General features: G+C 32.9%; 1 pseudogene; it reads right to left on the bottom strand.

Moving 5' to 3' along the window:
- Nucleotides 1-551: 551 nt before the first annotated feature.
- LOC140508582 (protein FAM204A pseudogene) lies at nt 552-6112 on the bottom strand (annotated as a pseudogene).
- Between the last annotated feature and the right edge of the window lie 219 nt (nt 6113-6331).

The raw sequence follows: 6331 nt of genomic DNA, 5'->3' as shown, positions 1-6331 counted from the left end.
GTGAAAATGCCACACATTTTAAAAAATGACTTTCGAAGGAAACTGCAACAATATCAGAAGGGAGAACCATTATGTATCAGAAGACACAGACAGTCATGTGTGACGGTAGCTGAATTCCAGGAAGGATATCACTCCTGAGCTACCACTGTAATCTACTTGTCTATAGAAGAGTTGTTGTTCAGTCAGTGTAGTCGTTCCCGTCACGTCAGACTCTTCATGACCCCATTTGGGGTTTTCTTGGCAAAGATATTAGAGTGGTTTGCCATTTTCTTTCCAGAGAGAAGAATTAAAAGCCAATAAAAGTGTTAGAACTTTGGATAAATTGTAACACCTGCCTTATTTTACCTACTTGGCCTAAACATTTCTTAAATGTCTTATACTTCACTTAATTAACATACAAAAGTCTAATTTCTATGCAGATTTATAAAAAAATATTCTTTGAAAATATCAATTGAATCAAACATTTTATTTTAGCTTTATTTTATGGTTTTATAGACCCAATTTAAATTGGAATTTTGAAGAAAGGAAAATACAATGAAAATTATGTTTCAAATGGATGCATTTGTAAATACATTAACAAATATGACAAGGACACAAAAGCTACAGTGCTTTTTTGTGCCAAAAAATTCTTGTGAATAGGAAGATGAAAAACTGAGAATACTTCTTCTATCCATACTGAAAATAATAATGACTATCACCTATATAGTTTTGAGGTTTGTAAAGCATTTTACAATTATTATCTTATTTTAAAAATCCTTTCATCAACCTTAGGAAATAGTTGATATTATTAGTTTCTTTTTAAAGATGAAGAAACTTGAGTATGACAGAGGAAGAAATAAGCATTTAGATAGCACCTACTACATTCCAGACACTAGGCTAAGCACTTTTACAAATATTAGATCATTTGATCTTCACAATAATCTTAAAAGAGTAGGTGCTATTAGTCCCCGTTTTATAGATGAGGAAACTGAGGCAAACAGAAGTTCACACAGGATCACACAGTTATTAAGTGTCTGAGACAGGATTTGAACTCAGACCTAGATCTTTTCATATGCAGGAAACTTAATTTGAAAAAGTTAGGACACTTTCAAATTTGAATTTGCCTTAAAAAAACACTTTTTTTTGAAGTATTCTATAAAATTGCTCACTACAAAAGAAAGTCATTGGGGAGACTTTAGTAAAACCATATGCACTGGGAATCTGATTTGATTTGTGAACTGGAACAGAAGAAAAAACTGGAAGTGGTTCCATTGTTAATTGATATGATTGATAAATTCTAGAATAGTTATTTCTTTTAACATTGTGAAAGAGGTCATCAAGGAATAGGTAGCCTCATCATTCTCCTTCAGTGTACAATTGAATGAAACTGCAGATATCTTTGACTGTAGTCAGATCCTTATTTTTACTCACTTAGTGCCTGCTGATGCCATGAAAGAATTCTTATTTTGTGAGTTCCCTTTGAAAATAAAAAAAGTCAGTCAACATTTTGGAGACAGTGAACATTTTTTTTTTGAAACAAAACCTGGACTGGGGATGAAATTTCAAACTTTATGTACAGATGGAACTCCCGTGACAGTAATGCATCATATTTTACAATTTTTTTTAGAAAACTATATTTTCAAATAATATATGTGATAAATCAGAGAAATAATGCCTGCTTCTATAGGAAATTTCTTCTGAACAAAATTTGCAATATTTCCTTACGGAGTTAGTCTATACAATGATTAGCGTTACAGCATGGCTTATGTTTTCTATTAGACATTTAGAATGACTTTGAATATAACAGAGATTCTATAAATGGCATATAATTGTACCCTCAAAGATATGTCACATATAAAGAGAAAAAAAGAAACTGAAAAACAAGATTTTCAGTTCAGATTCTTATTTATGTAAGATGAGTTATAAAACTGGGTGAGAGACTTCCTGAAGTTCCATTTCCTCAGTGAATCACTGAGAAACATTTCAGTCATTTAAAACATTACTTTCCAAAATTCCATCCCTCAAATGGAAGTAAGACAACAATTTTTATGATCTCAAACAGCAATGGACAATTTCCATTTCCCTCAAACGTAAAAAACATTAATGCCCATAATGTAAAGCTACTTAATGCTCTAGATAATACAGGTATATTTCACTGTACAACTGTTCCAGAAAAGTTATATAAAACCAAATCACATTAATTAGAAAGTACCATGCAATCTGAAGAACATTGGATTGGCAGTTAGTCAGACCACAGTTATAATCCTGACTCTGCTACTTACCTACTCTGTGGCTTGGACCAAGTCTGAGCTTTAGTTTCTGTAGCCATAAAAACCTTCAGTTCTAATAATCTATGAATCCAAAATATCTTTTGAGATATAATGTGTTAAAATTTTATCTGCTAAAATTCACATTTTATACACACACACACTCACATATATATGTGTTAAGCTTTCTTAAAGTCATACCTACATACCATCTCCTTGAATATTTTACATATGCTTGGTTTCAAATCCATATTCCAATTTATATTCATCTAAAGAATCTGAGTTTGTTTTTTCATAGTATGAACTATGTGCAACCCTGAGATGGTTTAGATTAGATAATTGGAAATCATTCAGAGGAATTAGGATTATTTGGCCTCAGAAGACAATATTAGCTGATGACAATAGTGATAAGCTCTTACCTGTCTCTAAGAATCAAGACCAACAAAGCTCCTTGGGAGAACTTGATACAAAGAATATACACCCATCTGTGGGATGGCTTACATGTTTTCTGCAGGATCTTTCGAAGTTCACTTTAGAAATCTACAATTCTAGCACAATTTCCATTATGACAAGTTAGATTATCTTCCAAGGCATCCTCTTTCCATCCTCTCTGTATGTCTATCTATCTGCCTAATAAAAGGGAAAAAGAATGGAAGTAGTCCAAACCACATATTTTAAAAAATTTTAAATATTATTTTCCAAGTAATGTCAAAATGATTATCTACTTAATATCAATATCCAAACTTCACAATTGATATGCTTTCTAAGAAGAACATCAGATTTAAAGAAACATAGGGATAAAAGATGATGTGGGTAGTCTATGTTTATTCTCAGGCAGAATTTAAATCAATGCAAACTGTAAGACATTTTCCATCCTCAAAGCTACTTAAAATTATCCTTGATTTTCACCAGGAAACTAGGGGAAAAAATCTCCAGTTTTTTAGAAAAGAACATTTAGACAAACTATCACTTGTATTAGAATCGAGTGTTTCTTGACTGGTTTAGTCATGTTTTCTTTGGTATACTTACTACCAATCTACTACCAAATAAATGCAATTATTTTAAAAAGAAAATATATGAAGATAGCTTATTACTATAACTGCATGTTACATAGATCTCAGTTGCTAAACCTTTATTATATACTAGAAAAGTAATAATTTTGGTGTATATAAATTTATTTCTCAAATGAAGTCCAACTGATGCCTTATCAGTACAAGTGATCCCGAGTCCTGCAAAGTTATGCCAGCAAGTTCAGGCAAGTCTCATTGACAGAATATATACTAGACTAACCAAGTTTGGAAAGGTTCATTACTAGAAGGAAGCCACCAGAAGACAAAATGATGACTACAGTTGTTCAAAAATACTGTTTACTATGACACAAAGAGGGGTTTCAATGTAAATTAATAGTGGGTATGTCCATATCAATGATTTCATTAATAATTTAAGTATTGATATGTGTACATATTGCATTTTTCACATTTCTTAATAAAAACTTTTTTAACAAAATAATACAGTTTTTAAAAAAGATTGAAAAATATGGAATTGATCTAGTAATCTGTTTATCTTCTCTAACTTATCAAATTTAGTTGGTTCCCTTTGAACAGTAAGATCCCAACAGTTTTCACTTTTCAAGGACAAAGGCCTAGTTATATATAATCCCACGTTGCTTTTGCTTTCCCAGCTTTTGTTTGTTTCAAGCCCTCATGCAAGTTTCTTCTTTTTTTAAAGCCCTTGTGAAGTTTCAGCATCTTTTTTAGCTTCTACAAAGTTGCACCAAGCAACAGCTTTGACAATTTTTGCCCCAAGCTCCTGAGTAGCTAACCTACTACTTAGATCTTCAGCCTTTTCAATACCCCCTTCAGCCAAGACTTGTTGATGTGCATTTCAAGGCCTGACTTCAGAAGAGCCCTACTACTTAGGAGGGGTTCAGACTTATCATTTATTCCAAAATACTGAGGTAAGCTCCTTCCACTGGGCTTTATTTGAAGATTGTTGACTGTCAGACTCCTTTTTTAATTCTTCTGGGACATTTTCTTTCACTCCCTCTTGCTTGTAGAAATTGTTAAGGGTTTTAGTTCAGAATTTTTTTTATATAACTCTTGCAACTTAATGTACATATTTAGGAGAAGTCCAGATGGACACGTTAGCAGTACTTTTTACATTTGTCTCTGCCCCATTTTTAGGCCCATCAGTATGGAAGACAGAGAACCTGACTTCTTCAATCATACAACTCCCTTATCTTCCTTTGAACTAATTTCTAAAATTTTCAATGTGGTCTCATCCTCAGAATTCAACTCAATATCCTTTCATTCATCCCGAAAAGATTCATTCATCACTCCATACCTTTTCTGACCCTATAATCGAGGCCATTTTCCACATTTTACTAATTTAATGAAAAAAGGAAACTTCTTGCATTGCTATCACTTACTGCTTTTTATGTAAACATGCAGCAGCAACAAAGACACTTCCAGCCACCCAGAAAGATTTCCCCTCCTCATAGCAGCAGGTCCCTGAATCTACACATTTTTAAAAGATATTATCAAGAAATCGGAACAGAATATAAAGCACTTCATTGCCACACAGAAGTTCACTGGCTTTCAAGAGGACAAATCTTGAAGCATTTTTTCAAACAAAGGACTTTCCACTTTTTCTGAAAAAAAAAAAAGAGAAAGAAATCTTGCTCTTGGAACACTTTGAAAGAAAAGAATTTATTCAGTGGTTGGCCTACCTGGCAGATATTTTTAACCATGTGAGTGAAAAAATATTTTCAGTACAAGGTCTTACAGGCACTAATATGGATGCTACCAAAAAATTACAAGCTTTTTTAAGACTGCTATGGAAAAAGAGAGTAAAGGTTGATATACTTATAGACTTGCAAATGTTAGAGGAAGTGCTTTCCCAAGGTGGAGTTGAGATAAAAAAAAATTCTCAGTTTCTTCGAAAAGATAAATTCATGAACTCTTGAAACACTTTAAAAACATATTTCTATCTTGATGCCAGGACCATGGATTTGGAATTCTTTTCTTTCTGATATGTTATATTAAAGATATTGACCTAGTTAAAGATGACTTCATTGATTTTAGGACAAAAAATAGAATCTAACTCAAAAAGCCTAAGTGAATCCTGGCATTCCTTGAAAGAAGCTCTTCCATGAAAGGAGCTAATCCTTTCCTTGTCAAGAGGAGCTATGGAAGTTGTCATTCCATTTGCAACAACAAATCTCTGCAAATTGGGATTTCCAATACTTGTTGCATCAACACAAACAAACAAAAAACAACTCAAAATCATTTGGATGTTCAACATGACATGTATATTGCCTTTTCAAAGACAACCCCACAATCTAAATCTTTTCCAAGCTAAACCACAGTAGTCTTCACACAGCATATCTTTTAAAAATAAAATTTGACTTCAACTTGCCTATATTTTAAACATATTATCTATCTTGCTTTTAACATCATAGTGAAGTAATACATTACTATATATTTTGATAACTATGTTTCATTTCTCTTGTTATCCTAGTATTTTATTTTATGTGTTTAAAAACATTATTCTTAGAAGGGGTCCATAGGTTTCATCAAACTGTTGAAGGGGACCTTGACACTAAAATGGTTAATAATATCTGTCATATAGTGTTGCTTGGGTGTTAATCACTCTGCAAAAAAGCAAATTTATCAAAGAGCTTCACAATGACTGTTCGTCTCTTACTAGTAGCTATAGCATTTAGTCTTCTCAAAACTTCTGACTATGTGAGTTCCCAAATAATATGATAATGTCACAAAGCATCTCACGCAATCCTCTTCTTTGCTCAACTTTCTGATTTCAACTTTGCTGCTGCTCTGGATTAGGGCATTGATATTGAGCAGCATTGCAATGAACTTTCTGATGTGTATGTAGTTAGAAAATTTGAGTTAGACAGTAGTGGCTACTCATGGTGGATAGTTAGATTACAGATAGGAACAGGGTGTGTGTGTGTGTGTGTGTGTGTGTGTGTGTGTGTGTGTGTGTGTTTGATGGTTTGAGAGGGGAGATTCAGAAACAGGTAGGTATTTTTGTTATTGTGTCATTTTAGTCATGTTGGACTCTTT

This window comes from Notamacropus eugenii, chromosome 1, assembly GCF_028372415.1.
Source record: "Notamacropus eugenii isolate mMacEug1 chromosome 1, mMacEug1.pri_v2, whole genome shotgun sequence".
In the NCBI taxonomy this organism is placed as follows: Eukaryota; Metazoa; Chordata; class Mammalia; order Diprotodontia; family Macropodidae; genus Notamacropus; species Notamacropus eugenii.
This window is presented reverse-complemented; position numbering and strand designations above follow the sequence as displayed.